The 17,085-nt window shown below is 39.5% G+C and overlaps 1 protein-coding gene and 1 pseudogene across 1 annotated transcript in view; one reads left to right on the forward strand and one right to left on the reverse strand.

Annotated features, from left to right (window-relative positions):
- BCL2L13 (BCL2 like 13) overlaps positions 1–17,085 on the reverse strand; it is a 90,922-nt gene that overhangs the window by 55,075 nt on the left and 18,762 nt on the right. The window lies entirely within an intron of this gene.
- Positions 4,483–4,652, forward strand: LOC114222488 (small ribosomal subunit protein uS14 pseudogene; annotated as a pseudogene).

Raw genomic sequence — 17,085 nt, forward strand, 5'->3', positions numbered from 1 at the left:
ATTATAGTGAATGAAAGTGTTTTTAAGAGAAATCCTTCTCTTAAATCTCTTAAATCCTGGGTGGCTCAGTCATTGAGTGGCTGCCTTCGGCTCGGGTCGTGATTCCAGGGTCCTGGGATCGAGCCCCACGTCGGGCTCCCTGATCCGCGTGAAGCCTGCTTCTCCCTCTCCCACACCCCCTGCTTGTGTTCCCTCTCTCGCTGTGTCTCTCTCTGTCAAATAAATTTAAAAAAAAAAAAATCTTAAAAAAAAAGAAGAAATCCTTCTTTTACCTGATGATACTCCTTCAATCATACTTCTATATGCTGAAAATTTTGGTTAGCCTTTTAAGTTCCATATGTTTGTTCTTGACTTGCCCTTATTCGGAAATGTAAAGCACCTAAACGTTTCAGATTCTTGCTAGAGAATACAACCTGCTAAATCTTTTCTTCTCATAAAGATTTATTTATTTGACGGGGGAGGGGCAGAGGTAGAGAGAGAATCTCAAGCAGACTCCCCACTGAGCACAGAGCCCCACCCAGGGCTTGATCTCACAACCTGAGCCAAAATGAAGAGTCAGCCATTCAAACTGCCTCAGCCACCCAGGTGCCCCGAATCTGTTTTTCAGTCTGACATGAGAGGTAATCCCTCCGTTCCTCTGCATTCCAGATTTTATCCTCATAGTAAGCTGGACCATCAGAGAAGTACATACGTATAATCTAGGCCCCCAAATAGTGTTAACTAGTTGTTTTAACGGGGCTGCACTTTGGTGTCATTTCCTTAGCTTTTATCCAGAATCACATTAAGAGACAGTGTTTTGATCATGTTTGATATTCACAACATCTTCTACATTTTTCTGTGCCCTACATAATAAAGCTCTAAGTGAAAAAATATATATATTTTAAAGAATAATGTTCCACTTAAAAGAAAATAGTATAGCTTCTAGTTATGGAAAAAGAAATCTGGAACTAAGTATACTTTCACTTGTTTTTGGCTTTTGCCTCAGAACCAAATACACTGCTCAATGCTAGTATTACCGTATGGGACCTTAGAGACTACGCATCTGTGTTCTATTATTCCCACTAAGGAAATGTATAGTTTTCCTACTCTGATCTTATTTATTAGATTATTTTTATTTAATTAATTCATTTAGATTTTTCCATTATGTGCTATTACAAGCCACATTAAATTATATGTGGCAAGGAATTTTTTAAAAATTCATTCAAATTCCTGCCCAGTATGAACTCACTGCCAACTTCTTCACTAATAAAAAGAACATATTATAACTACATTTTTATCTAACCTGGACTGCCCTTCCTCTTCCTGATTAGTCAAATTCTGTCTACCCCTTCAAGGACCAATTTAAGTCTCTCTACTACTCCACAGTATCTTCTTCACAACTACTACCATAACACTGCTGTTTGAACATTCATATTTTCCTTCTGTGCCACATAGTGTAACACTGAAGTATATCCTGTCTTATGCTGTTCAATGATTTTATAGTTTATTATCATTCTGACCACATTATAAGCTATCTGAGATACTCCCTTTGTCCTAGACTTGTGTCAAGTATAGACTAAAAAAGTACTCAAAAACTTGATAGTGATGGCTATCACTGTCACTATGATGAAGACTCAAATGACTACAATGTGTAGATATACATGTATAAATGACAACATTGCTGAGGAGAGAGGACACTTAAGGGGAAAAAAACAAAAAAATAAAGAAAAAAACAATAAAATTAAAGTTACTTATAAATTACAGGAATTTGAAAAAAAGTTGTCAGGGGCGCCTAGGTGGCTCAGATGGTTAAGCGTCTGCATTCAGCTTGTGTCATGATCCCAGGGTCCTGGGATCAAGCCCCACATCAAGCCCCGCATCAAGCCCCGCATTGGGCTCCCTGCTTGGCAGGGGGCCTGCTTCTCTCCCTCCCTCTGCTTCTCCCCCTGCTCATATTCTCTCTCTCTCTCTATCTCTGTGTCTTGAATGAATAAATAAAAAAAAACAACCTTTAAAAAAAAAGTTATCAGTAATTTTGAGGCTAGCTCAAATGACAAAAAATAAGAAGTCATTTTACATAAGACAATAAGAGTATAGACCAACCACATACATAGAACACTAACTAGACTATTTATGGTGATGGAATTGTGACAGAGAATATTATAAAAGAGGAATGGAAAGAATAAGACCTCAACTATTATCTCCATGCTTATGGGAGTTTTAGTCAATGCGTGAATCACTGAATTTTAGATTTGGGAGGATCTGTAATATAAAGGCCATCTAGTCCATCCTCCTCATTATATGAAGAATTTGGGACTTACAGAAGTGGAAATGATTCACCCAGGCTCAAATAAATCATATAAAAACAAGATTAGAAAGTAGATCTTCTGGGGACACCTGGCTAGCTCAGTCCATAGAGCATGACTCTTGATCTTGAGGTTGTGAATGTGAGCCCCATGTTGGGTACAGAGATTACTTAAGAATCTTAGATGTTCTTTTTTTTTTTTTAAAGATTTTATTTATTTATTTGACATAGAGAGACACAGTGAGAGAGGGAACACAAGCAGAGGGGAGTGGGAGAGGGAGATGCAGGCTCCCGGCTGAGCAGGGAGCCCGATGTGGGCCTCGATCCCAGGACCCTGAGATCATGACCTGAGCTGAAGGCAGATGCTTAACGACTGAGCCACCCAGGCGCCCCAAGAATCTTAGATGTTCTGAAAAGTAAAATTATTAGTGAATTTTTAAAAACATGATAATATTGGGGCACCTGGGTGGCTCAGTCGTTAAGCATCTGCCTTCGGCTCAGGTCATGATCCCAGGGTCCTGGGATCGAGCCCCGCATCGGGCTCCCTGCTCAGCAAGGAGCCTGCTTCTCCCTCTCCCACTTCCCCCACTTATGTTTCCTCTCTTGCTTTGTCTGTCAAATAAATAAATAATCTCTTAAAAAAAACATAATTTTTGATGTACAGTGAAAAATAAGGATTACATGAATGTTTTATCTGCCATCTGTCTCTTTTTGGAAAATCTACATACCTAAAACATATACACACCCACACACCCAATCACACCACCACCAATACTACCACCATGCCACAAAGTAAATGACAATAATGTCTTGGTTACCATATGCCTCACCCGCCAGATTAAAGAAAAGCAGCTGATTAAAGGAGTGTCTATTCTCATGAGACTAATGTGATGCTGATTACACACGACAAGTTGTCATACTTGATAATAAGCCATGTGGAAAACCTAAACCAGAAAAAGTCTACTGCTGTCAGGACACAAAAGGCTATTTATTTAGCAAACCAATGACATAGACAGATTCAGTGATTTTCATTTAATCACCACCCCAACCCAGACTTTCAAAAGCAAAGAGCTATGCAGTAGCACCAATGCAGCATAAATCCTCCACTATAAACCCAGAGAAAAATGTTTCAAAGACAAACAGACTTTAGCACACCAAATCCCACCCACTTCAGTGTAAAACCAAGAGTCAAGTGAGTCAGCAATCATCATATTCCAGCCTGAAATACACTCAGGGCTTTCAAAGTGAATATCAGATCAACAAGTTTAGAATAGTTGTATGGGCAGAGCAAAATACCTTCTAAATCTATGGGTCTCCAAACTGAACGCACAATAAAATTACTGAGCAAATATATTAAAAATACAGATTCCCAAACCCTATCATGGAGCATCTGGTTTAATAGGTCTGGGGTAGGGCTCCATGATTTTTTTTAGGATTTTTTTTTTTTTTTAAGTAATCTCTACACCCAACCGTGGGGCAGGAACTTACAACCAGAAGATGGAGTCACATGCTCTACCGACTGAGCCAGCCAGGAGCACCCATGATTTTTTTTTTTTTTTAAGATTTTATTTATTTGAGAGAGAGAGCAAGTGAGGGAGAGAGCATGAGCATGGGGAGGGGTGGAGGGAGAGAGAGAAGCAGACTCCCTGCCAAGCAGGGAGCCCGATGTGGGGCTGGATCCCAGCACCCCAGGATCATGACCTGAAGGGAAGGCAGACGCCCAACCGACTGAGCTACCCAAGTGGCCCCCCATGATCTTTTTTTAAATAAGCATTCAGGCAGTTAGTCTTGACAAACACTGCTTTAGAAAACCCAAACAAGGGGCACCTGAGTGGCTCAGTCAGTTAAGCATTTGCCTTCTGCTCAGGTCATGATCTCAGGATCCTGGGATCTAGCCTGGCAACAGGCTCACTGCTTCGTGGGGAGTCCACTTCTCCTTCTGCCCCTCCCCCCATTCATGCTCGCTCTCTCTCTCTCTCTCTCTCTCTCTCTCCCCCTCTCTCTCAAATACATAAATAAAATCTTAAAAAAAAACACCCAAATAGTTAAAATCAAATTAAAAACATCTACTAAACATACAGACATCGTTCAATTTATTTACTCAATAGCAAAAACAAATACCCCAAATGATACCATAGTAGACAGATTTTTAAAAAGTACAAAGTAGCCTTTTGCCTCATTGAATCTGAGAGAGCAAGATGGGACACCAGAAGCTCTATTGGAGCCATCCCAGAAAATTCAGCCAGGATTCTCATTCTTGCCACATCTGCTCAAACCTGCACGGTCTGATCCGGAAATCTGGCCTCAATATGTGCCCCAGTGCTTCCGTCAGTACTCAAAGAATAGAGGCTTCATTAAGCTGGATTAAGTGAATTTCCTTGAATGGGTCATCCAAGAGAGCTACCTTAACTGCAGAAATCCAACATACGTATCTTCATGCTAACTCATTGTACATAAAAATACTTCAGTTATGAATGTTTAAAAAATAGGTTCCAGTGTTCCCACACCCCAGGTATCCTGCACATGGGGAGACAGATTTGAGAGAGGACAGATTTGAAGGAAAAGAATGCAGGGAACATCAAAAACTAATGATGTAATGTATGGTGATTAACATAACAATAAAAAAATTTAAAGAAAAAAAAAGAATGCAGGGAAATTTCATCACACACCCACTCAAAGTCTCATTTCAGGATCAAATATCTGTTCCTGATAGAAAAGCTGAGAAAAGAATGAAACAGTACACATCTCCAGAAATAATGAACTCTGAATCAAAATCTGGGATGGGGTTATAAGAATCTGTCTTAAAAAGTTGATTTGAAATGGCAATACCCTCCAAATTGACCTAGAGATTCAATGCAGTCCCTTATCAAAATTCCAACTGCAGGGCGCCTGGCTGTCTCAGGCCATGGAGCATACAAACGACTCTTGATCTTAGGGTTTTAAGTTTGAATCCCACTTTGGTTGGAGAGATTACTTAAAAATTATATCTTAAAAAAAAATTCCAACTGCCTTTTTTCCACAAATGGATAAAACAATCCTAAAATTCATATAGAATTGCAAAAGACACAAAATAGTCAAAGTGACTTTGAAAAAGAACAAAGTAGGACTCAAGCTTTATAATTTCAAAACTTACTACAAAGCTGTAATATGACAGTATGGTTATGGAATAAAGACAGACCGATAAACCAATGGAATCTAACTGAGAGGCCAGAAATAAATCCATATATTTAAGGTTAACTGATTTTTTTAAAAGATTTTATTTATTTATTTGAGAGAGAGCGAGCATGAAAGGGGTGAGAGTCAGAGGGAGAAGCAGACTCCCTGCTGAGCAGGGAGCACAATGTGGGACTCAATCCTGGGACTCCAGGATCATGACCTGAGCCGAAGGCAGTTGCTTAACCAACTGAGCCACCCAGGTGCCCCTAAGGTCAATTGATTTTTGAGAAAGGAACCAAGACCATTCAACAGGGGAATGAAGAAACTTTTCAACAAATGCTGCTGGGAGAACTGCATATTCCCATGCAAAATAATGAATCTACATGCCTACTTCACAGCATATACAAAAATTAGTTCAAAGTGGATCAAAGATCTAAAATTTGTTAAAGATTTTTTTTTTAAGTAATCTCTACACCCAACCCAGGACTTGAACCCACAACACTGAGATCAAGAGTTGCACACTCCACCAACCAAGCCAGCCAGGCACCCCTAACAAAGATCTAAATTTAAAAGCTAAAACTATAAAACTCTTAAAAGGAAACATAGGTGAAAATGTGCATGACTCTGGATTAAGTAATGGCTTCTTAGATATGACACCAAAATCGTAAGAAATCAAAGAAAACACAAACTGGACTTCATAAAAACTAAAAATATATATCAAAGTACACTATCAACACAAACAACAAAATGGAAGAGAATATCTGAAATCATGTATCTGATAAGGGTCTGGTATCTAAAATATATAAAGAATTCTTAAGGGCACTTGGGTGCCTCAGTCAGTGAAGCGTCTGCCTTCAGCTCAGGTCACGATCCCAGAATTCTGGGATGGAGCCCGATGTTCGGCTCCCTGCTCAGCAGGGAGCCTGATTCTCCCACTCCCTCCTGCTCCCCCAGCTTGTGCTCTCTCTCTCTGTCAAATAAAAAAAATAAAATCTTTAAAAAATATAAAAATAAAGAATTCTTATAGCTCAACAACAGAAAGACAACCCAATCAAAAAAAGGGCAAACAAAAACCGTGGAAAGAGCCAAGATGTCCATCGACAGATGAATAGATAAAGAAGATGTGGTATATATACACAATGGAATATTATGCAGCCATCAAAAGGAATGAGATCTTGCCATTTGCAACGACGTGGATGGAACTGGAGGGTGTTATGCTGAGTGAAATAAGTCAATCAGAGAAAGACATGTATCATATGACCTCACTGATATGAGGAATTGTTAATCTCAGGAAACAAACTGAGTGTTGCTGGAGTGGTGGGGGGTGGGAGGGATGGGGTGGCTGGGTGATAGACATTGGGTAGGGTATGTGCTATGGTGAGCGCTGTGAATTGTGCAAAACTGTTGAATCACAGATCTGTACTGCTGAAACAAATAATGCAACATATGTTAAGAAAAAAGAAGAAGAAGAAGATAGCAGGAGGGGAAGAATGAAGGGGAGTAGTCGGAGGGGGAGATGAACCATGAGAGACGATGGACTCTGAAAAACAAACTGAGGGTTCTAGAGGGGAGGAGGGTGGGGGGATGGGTTAGCCTGGTGATGGGTATTAAAGAGGGCACAGTCTGTGTGGAGCACTGGGTGTTATGCACAAACAATGAATCATGGAACACTACATCAAGAACTAATGATGTAATGTATGGTGATTAACATAACAATAAAAAATTTTTTTAAAAAGGGGGCAAACGGTAAGAACAGACATTTCTCCAAAGATATACCAATGACCAATAAGCACATGAAAAGATGTTCAACATCATTAGCCATTAGGGAAATGAAAATTAAAACCATAGTGAGATACCACCACACACCCACTAGAGTAGCTATAATCAAAAACAGCAATGATAGCAAGTTTGGCAAAGATAGAGAGAAACTGGAACCCCCATACATTGCTGGTAGAAACCCAAAATGATACAACCACTGTGGAAGACAGCTTCGTAGTTTGTTACAACTAAAGATAGTTTTACCATATGATCTAGCAATCATGCTCCTTGGTATTTACCCAAATGAGACGAAAACTTCTATCAACACAAAAACTGGCACATGAATGTCTGAAACAACTTTATTCATAATTGTCAAAACATGGAAGCAATCAAGATGTTCTTCAATAGGTGAATGGAGAAACAAACTATGGTACATCCATACAATGGAATATTATTCAGCAATAAAAGAAATGAGCTGTCACAATGAGACACCACACTTCACACCCATTAGGATGGCTATTATAAAACAAAACCATAAAACAGAGAACAAGTATTGGTGAGGATGTAGAGAAATTGGAACCCTTGTGTATTACAGATGGGAATATAAAATGATGCAGCTACTATGGAAAAAAGTAAGGCAGTTCTTCCAAAAATTAAACATAGAATTACCATGTGATCCAGCAAATCTACACCTGAGGATATACCCACAAGAACTGAAAGCAGAGACTCAAACAGATGTTTGTAACACCAATGTTAACAGCAGCATTATTCACAATAGCCAAAAGGGAGAAATAACCCAAATGTCCATCAGCAGATGAATGGATAAGCAAAATGTGTGATATGCATACATTAGAATATTATTCAGCCTTAAAAAAAGGAATGAGGGGCCTGGCTGGCTCAGTCGGTAGAGCATGTGACTCTGAATCTCAGGGTCATGAGATTAAGCTCCATGTTGGGCACAGAGATTACTTAAAAAAAAAAGGAATGAAATTCTGATACATGCTATAGCATGGAGGAACCCTAAAGACATTATGCTAAGGGGCGCCTGGGTGGCTCAGTCGGTTAAGTGACTGCCTTCGGCTCAGGTCATGATCCTAGAGTCCTGGGATTGAGTCCTGCATCAGGCTCCCTGCTCAGCAGGGAGTCTGCTTTTCCCTCTGACCCTCTCCCCTCTCATGTGCTCTCTCTCTGTCAAATAAATAAATAAAATCTTAAAAAAAAAAAAAAGAAAGTAGAATAGTGGTTGCCTGGGGCTGAAGGGAAGAGGGAAACATGGGGAGTGACTGCTTAATGGTTGAGTGAATAACAAACCAGTAGCACAGCTACATGTATTTGATAGTCATTTTACTAACAGATGAACTTACTCTCCTTTCTAACTTAAAAAAGGAATGTCTTATTAATAAATCCGTATTAAGGGGCGCCTGGGTGGCTCAGTTGGTTAAGCGACTGCCTTCGGCTCGGGTCATGATCCTGGAGTCCCGGGATCGAGTCCCACATCGGGCTCCCTGCTCAGCGGGGAGTCTGCTTCTCCCTCTGACCCTCCTCCCACTTGTGCTCTCTATCTCTCATTCTCTCTCTCTCAAATAAATAAATAAAAAATCTTAAAAAAAAAAAACCGTATTAATTACTTCAGCAACAAGGTGCTCTATCTTAATAAATGCAAAATTGTGTATAATAGAAGTTATTATTTGACATCAAATATGCAATTCAGCAAGACTTCTACTAGTCAGAGTATATAATCCAGAAAAGAGTTGACTATATTTAGCACAAACTAACACTGTCTGGAAGAGCTGGCTGGTTCTGGAAAAGTGTAGAGTTAACTATTTATGGAAAAGTCTATAATCAGCACATGACTCAGGAAAAAATGAAAAACATTCAATGTGACAAAAATCTTGCATCATGAACTGGGTCACCTCCCTTAACCTCTCCTTCTCACGCTTACTGCTTCATGAACTTGAAACCAAACCCTACCCACATTACACCAACGGATGCTACCACAGATCCTATTTATAATAACATGGCATGAGAATAAGCTTTATATCACATTTTAGATAACAAATGGGATAGCAAAGCAGCAAAGACAGCAGTAAGAACCTAATTTTTCCCACTAAGAAGAAGTTAGTCTTTCTTCTTAAATGCCACAGCCTAGAAGGGACATAAATCACACCACTCATATTTCATTGGCTAGGACCAGTCACATGGCCCTGCCTAAATGCAATGTTCCCATGCTCCTGGTAAGGAGATAAGAATTAGATATGGGTGAACATTAGTAATAGCTATCATAGGAGTCTACCATTCTAGAGCAACAGTTTGAGGAATAAGCATGGTTTGTTTAAAATACAAGACAGGGGCACCTGGGTGGCTCAGATGGTTAAGCGTCTGCCTTGGGCTCGGGTCATGATCCCAGGGTCCTGGGATCGAGTCCTGCATCGGGCTCCCTGCTCCACGGGAAGCCTGCTTCTCCCTCTCCCACTCCCCCGGCTTGTGTTCCTGCTCTCGCTCTCTCTAAAAATTAAATTTAAAAAAATAATAATAAAATAAAATAAAATAAAATAAAATACAAGACAGTAGGGATGTCTGGATGGCTCAGTCATTTTAAGTGTCCAACTCTTGATTTCGGCTCAGGTCATGAACTCAGGGTCGTGAGATCGAGCCCTCTGGGTGTGGAGCCTGCTTAAGATTCTCTCTTCCCCCTGCTTAAGATTCCCTCTGCCCCTCCCCCTTGGCTCTCAAGCTCTCTCTAAAAATTAAAATAAAGCTAAAAATTAAAATAAAATAAAATACAAAACAGTAAGAGACATCAGATGCAATGACCAGATCATAGAAACCAATGAAAGTTTTGTAAAGTAGCCTCAGGGGAAGGGAATAACCGTGGGTTTCCAATGTAAGAGGCAATGTTAGGAAGCTCAATATGCTTGTAGCATGCAAAATGCATAATGGGGAAGGCATAAAGTGAAGGAGAAAAATTAGGAGACACTTGCAATAATTTGAGGCAGGACCTGGAGGATAATGGGAGAATCGTCACAAAATTGGGACAGTTGGTAACAGCTGACAAAGAAAGAGGGCAAAAGGGGCCCCTGGCTGGCTCAATCGGTAGAGCATGTGACTCTTGATTTCGGGGTTGTGAGTTCAAGCACCAGGCTGGGTGTAGAGGTTACTAAACAAAGAAAAAGAAAAAGAAAGAGAGGGCAGGAAGCAGAGAAAAGAGCGAAAGAATGACTTCTAGGGGTTCCTGGGTGGCTCAGTCGTTAAGCATCTGCCTTCAGCTCAGGTCATGATCTCAGGGTCCTGGCATCAAGTCCCGCATCGGGCTCCCTGCTCGGCAGGAAGCCTGCTTCTCCCTCTCCCATTCCCTCGGCTTGTGTTCCCTCTCTCGCTGTCTCTCTCTCTGTCAAATAAATAAATAAATAAATAAATAAATAAATAAATAAATAAATAAAATTTATCTTTAAATAAATAAAATCTTAAAAAAAAAGAATGACTTCTATGTTTCAAGCCTGGGGTATTGTGAACAAATTATTGTAAACACAGGGGCTGGCTTATAGCGGAAAATAAAAACCTGACTTCTAGACCTGGGTGTCTAATATTGCACTAGTCACTGGCCACATGCAGGTTTTTTAAGTTTAAGTAGAAATTAAATAAAGTTAAAAATTCAGTTTCTTATTCACACTAGTCATAGTTCAAGTATTCAACTATCTCCTGTGACTTGTGACTACAATATCGGACAGAGCAGATACAGAACATGTTCATCACTGCACAAAGTTCTATTACATAGTATTTTCCTAAACCTATCAGGCTATAACTAATCAGAAGAAGGTTTTGGAAAAGTAAATGAAACTGGAAACTGAAAAGGAAAAGGTTTAAGGAATTTGCGAGCTCTCTGAAGGACTGTCATGTGCCCATTCCAAAGAAGGCTGCTGAATACGCTAAATGTCCTAAAGCAGGAGACTACAGATATTTATTTATTGAAACATGGACAGATGTTCAAATATGTTGTTAATTTTTATTTATTTTTTAAAAAAAGATTTTATTTATTTGAGAGAGAGAGGGGGGAAGCACAGAGGGAGAGTGACAAGGAGAAGCAGACTCCCTGCTGAGCCCCGACATGGGGCTGGATCCCAGGACCCCGAGATCATAACTTGGGCCAAAGGCAGATGCTTAACCAACTGAGCCATCCAGCTGTCCCTAAATATGTTAATTTTTAAAATGTTACCAAATGGCATATGTACCACCTCATTTTTAAAAACCATAAATTCAAATTTATATGTTCCTATATAAATGGCAAAAAATGTTAACATTTCATCATTTTAATTACTGGATTATAGAATTTTTCTTACTTTCTTTTTTTTTTTTACTTTTCTAAATACTTTCATATATATTAAAAGCATTTTAATAAAAAAAGAAATAGATTAAAGAATGGAAGTGACAAGGACATAGACCTGGGCTTAAGATAAACAATAACAGCATTTAGTTTTGTGCATAAATGGATTGTGCTCCTTGATAATAATGAGAAAAATAAGGTTCCCCGAACTGATCTGGCCCACTACATGGTTTTGGTTTTTTTTTGGTTTTTTTTTTTTTCACTGCATGTTTTTCTATAGCCCATGAACCAAGAATGATTTTTACATCTTTAAATGATTGAAAAAAATAAAAAGATTAATATTCCATGACATAAAAATTATAGGGAATTCAGTCCCCATAAATAAAATTTAACTGGAATATAGCCATACTCGTTCATGTATTATCTATGGTTGCTTTGTGCTACAATGAGAAATACATGGTTGTGACAGTCTGTGTGGGGTGTCCTCACAGCTTCACACTGTTGCATAGCACATTACATACTGCGGTGGCACAATTATAACCCCACGGCATTTCAACTGCCACCCGTATTGCTTGCTACACCACAACTTTTATTCACCTGTGCATAAAAAAGTGGACTTTGAATATCCTGCTTTTAAGGATTATTTTGTTATCAAATTAGATGGCAAAGTATCGAAGTTACTATGCAATAACATTATAACTATACTAGAAGCACACAATATATACTGATATTACCAGATTCATTACAGTATTCCCAACTCACAGGAAAGCAAGCCAGAAAAATGAGAAGATTTAAAATGGAACTTTTTATCATAGAATTTCTTCATAAAAATAAAAAATGAAAATGAGGCTGCAACCAAAGTTGTTTCTATGGCTCAGCTGTCAGCCATGCAAAGAAAGTCATTTACTGATGTCAAGTTAATTAAACTGTGTTCAGCTAAAGCAGCTAAAGAGACATGTTATAAATAAAAAAGTTTAAGATTATTAGTCTTTTGGAGAGAACAGTTGCTCAAGGAGTTGAGGACAATGGGAACAACATCAACGGTCAGTTGAAATACAAGGCAAACAATTCTGAGTGGTTTTCTTTGGCTCTTGATGCACTGACACTTTTCTGAAACTGCTCAGCTGTTCTTTATTCAAGGAGTCCATGCCGAGTTTGAAGTGACTAAAGAACTGTCATGCCTACACAGAATAATTACGGGTGAGAATATTTTCCAAAACATTGAGAAAACACTACTTCACTATAACCAAAAGTGGAATCTGCTAAGATGTGTTACCAATAATGGCAAAATACATGTGGCACATAACAAGGCTTATTCGTTTGACAAAATTAGTTTGACAGAGATTGTGAAAATGTAAAGTATCCAAAACTTATGGTTATTCACAAAAGTATTCATCAGTACATACTCTGGAAAATATCTGAATCTATCTCATGATAAGGAACCAGGAGTTTCCTTTTTTTTTTTTTTTTTAAGATTTTATTTATTTATTTGAGAGAGAGAGAGAACACAAGTACGGAGGAGGGGCAGAGGGAGAGGGAGCAGACCCCTTGCTGAACAGGGAGCCCGATGCAGGGCTGGATCCCAAGACCCTGGGATCAATCATGACCTGAGCAAAGGCACACACTTAACCAAGTGAGACACCCAGGTGCCCCAAGAACCGGGAGTTTTAACAGTGAACTTCATTTGCTGTCAAGGACTTAATTACTGTCTGTTCCATGAATTTTTGTCAGAAATAGAAGCTGAGGGCGTCTGGGTGGATCAACTGGTTAAACGTCTGCCTTCGGCCCAGGTCATGATCCCAAGGTCCTGGGATAGAAGAGCCCCATGTCAGCCTCCCTGCTCAGCCAGGAGACTGCTTCTCCCTCTGCCTGCCACTCCCCATGCTTGTGCTCTCTTTCTCTCTCTCCCCCTATGTCAAATAAATAAATCTTTATAAATAAATAAAATAGAAGCTGAGTATCATTTTTCTTTTAAAGATTTTATTTATGGGAAAGTCAGAAAGAACTCAAATACATGTAGGCTAAAGAGCATCCTACTAAAGAATGAATGGGTCAACCAGGAAATTAAAGAAGAATTTAAAAAATTCATGGAAACCAATGAAAATGAAAACACAACTGATCAAAATCTTTGGGATACAGCAAAGGCAGTTCTAAGAGGAAAGTATATAGCAATACAAGCCTTTCTCAAGAAACAAGAAAGGTCTCAAATACACAATCTAACCTTACACCTACAGGAGCTGGAGAAAGAACAGCAAATAAAGCCTAAACCCAGCAGGAGAAGAGAAATAATAAAGATCAGAGCAAAAATCAATGAAATAGAAACCAAAAGAACAGTAGAACAGAACAAAACTAGGAGCTGGTTCTTTGAAAGAATTAACAAGATTGATAAACCCCAGGCCAGACTTATCAAAAAGAAAAGAGAAATGACCCAAATCAACAAAATCATGAATGAAAGAGGAGAGATCACAACCAACACCAAAGAAATACAAACAATTATAAGAACATATTATGAGCAACTATATGGCAGCAAATTAGATAATCTGGAAGAAATGTATGCATCCTTAGAGATATCTCAACTACGAAAACTGAACCAGGAAGAAAGAGAAAACCTGAACAGACCTATAACCACTAAGGAAATTGAAGCAGTCATCAAAAATTGCCCAACAAACAAAAGCCCAGGACCAGATGGCTTCCCAGGGGAATTCTACCATTTAAAGAAGAATTAATACCTATTCTTCTGAAACTGTTCCAAAAAATAGAAATGGAAGGAAAACTTCCAAACTCGTTTTATGAGGCCACCATTACCTTGATCCCAAAACCAAAGACCCCATCAAAAAGGAGAATTACAGGGCGCCTGGGTGGCTCAGCTGGTTAAGCAACTGCCTTCGGCTCAGGTCATGATCCTGGAGTCCCGGGATCGAGTCCCACATTGGGCTCCCTGCTTGGCAGGGAGTCTGCTTCTCCCTCTGACGCTCTTACCTCTCGTGCTCTCTGGCTCTCATTCTCTCTCTCTCAAATAAATAAATAAAATCTTAAAAAAAAAAAGGAGAATTACAGACCAATATCCTTGATGAACATGGATGCAAAAATTCTCACCAAAATACTAGCCAATAGGATCCAACAGTACATTAAAAGGATTATTCACCATGACCAAGTGGGATTTATCCCTGGGCTGCAAGGTTGGTTCAACATCTGCAAATCAATGTGATACAATACATTGATAAAAGAAAGAACAAGAACCATATGACCCTCTCAATAGAAGCAGAAAAAGCACTTGACAAAGTACAGCATCCTTTCTTGATCAAAACTCTTCAGAGTATTGGGGTAGAGGGTACATACCTCAATATCATAAAAGCCATCTATGAAAAACCCACAGCAAATATCATTCTCAATGGGGAAACAGTGAGAGCTTTCCCCCTAAGGTCACGAGCACGGCAGGGATGTCCACTATCACCACTGCTATTCAACATAGCATTAGAGGTCCTAGCCACAGCAATCAGACAACAAAAAGAAATAAAAGGCATCCAAATCGGCAAAGAAGTCAAACTCTCACTCTTTGCAGGTGATACGATACTTTATGTGGAAAACCCAAAAGACTCCACCCCAAAACTGCTAGAACTCATACAGGAAGTCAGTAAAGTGGCAGGATATAAAATCAATGCACAGAAATCAGTGGCATTCCTATACACCAACAACAAGACAGAAGAAAGAGAAATGAAGGAGTCGATCCCATTTACAACTGCACCCCAAACCATAAGATACCTAGGAATAAATCTAACCAAAGAGGCAAAGAATCTGTACTCAGAAAACTATAAAATACTCATGAAAGAAATTGAGGAAGACACAAAGAAATGGAAAAACGTTCCATGCCCATGGATTGGAAGAACAAATATTGTGAAGATGTCAATCCTACCTAGAGCAATCTACACATTCAATGCAATCCCCATCAAAATACCATCCACTTTTTTCAGAGAAATGGAACAAATAATGCTAAAATTTGTATGGAACCAGAAGAGACCCCGAATAGCCAGAGGAATGTTGAAAAAGCAAAGCAAAGCTTGGTGGCATCACAATTCCGGACTTCAAGCCCTATTACAAAGCTGTCATCATCAAGACAGTATGGTACTGGCACAAAAACAGACACGTAGATCAATGGAACAGAATAGAGAGCCCAGAAATGGACCCTCAACTCTATGGTCAACTAGTCTTCGACAAAGCAGGAAAGAATGTCCAATGGATAAAAGACAGTCTCTTCAACAAATGGTGTTGGGAAAATTGGACAGCCACATGCAGAAGAATGAAACGGGACCATTTCCTTACACCACACACAAAAATAGACTCAAAATGGTTGCAGGACCTAAATGTGAGACAGGAGTCCATCAACATCCTAAAGGAGAACACAGGCAGCAACCTCTTCGACCTCAGCCACAGCAACTTCTTCCTAGAAACATCGCCAAAGGCAAGGGAAGCAAGGGCAAAAATGAACTATTGGGACTTCATCAAGATAAAATGTTTTGCACAGCAAAGGAAACAGTCAACAAAACCAAAAGACAACCGACAGAATGGGAGAAGATATTTACAAATGACATATCAGATAAAGGACTAGTATCCAAAATCTATAAAGAATGTCTTAAACTCAACACCCAAAGAACAAATGATCCAATCAAGAAATGGACAGAAGACATGAACAGACATTTTTCCAAAGAAGACATCCAAATGGCCAACAGACACATGAAAAAGTGCTCAACATCGCTCGGCATCAGGGAAATCCGAATCAAAACCTCAATGAGATACCACCTCACACCGGTCAGAATGGCTAAAATTAACAAGTGAGGAAATAACAGATGTTGGCGGGGATGCGGAGAAAGAGGAACCCTCCTACACTGTTGGTGGGAATGCAAGCTGGTGCAGCCACTCTCGAAAACAGTATGGAGGTTCCTCAAAAAGTTGAAAATAGAGCTGCCCTACGACCCAGCAATTGCACTACTGGGTATTTACCCCAAAGATACAAATGTAGTGATCCGAAGAGGTACGTGCACCACGATGTTTATAGCAGCAATGCCCACAATAGCCAAACTACGGTAAGAGCCAAGATGTCCATCAACAGATGAATGGATAAAGAAGATGTGGTATATATATGCAATGGAATATTATGCAGCCATCAAAAGGAATGAGAGCTTGCCATTTGCAATGACGTGGATGGAACTGGAGGGTATTATGCTGAGCGAAATAAGTCAATCAGAGAAAGACATGTATCATATGACCTCACTGATATGAGGAATTCTTAATCTCAGGAAACAAACTGAGGATTGCTGGAGTGGTGGGGGGGTGGTAGGAATGGGGTGGCTGGGTGACAGACATTGCAGAGGGTATGTGCTATGGTGAGCGCTGTGAATTATGCAAGACTGTTGAATCACAGATCTGTACCTCTGAAACAAATAATACAATATATGTTAAAAAAAAAAAAAGGTAGCAGGAGGGGAAGAATGAAGGGGGGGAAATCGGACGGGGAGACAAACCATGAGAGACGATGGACTCTGAAAAACAAACTGAGGGTTCTAGAGGA

Source organism: Eumetopias jubatus, unplaced genomic scaffold (genome assembly GCF_037043125.1).
Source record: "Eumetopias jubatus isolate StellerSeaLion01/CBP00866 unplaced genomic scaffold, mEumJub1_p1.0 scaffold_8, whole genome shotgun sequence".
Taxonomy (NCBI): domain Eukaryota; kingdom Metazoa; phylum Chordata; class Mammalia; order Carnivora; family Otariidae; genus Eumetopias; species Eumetopias jubatus.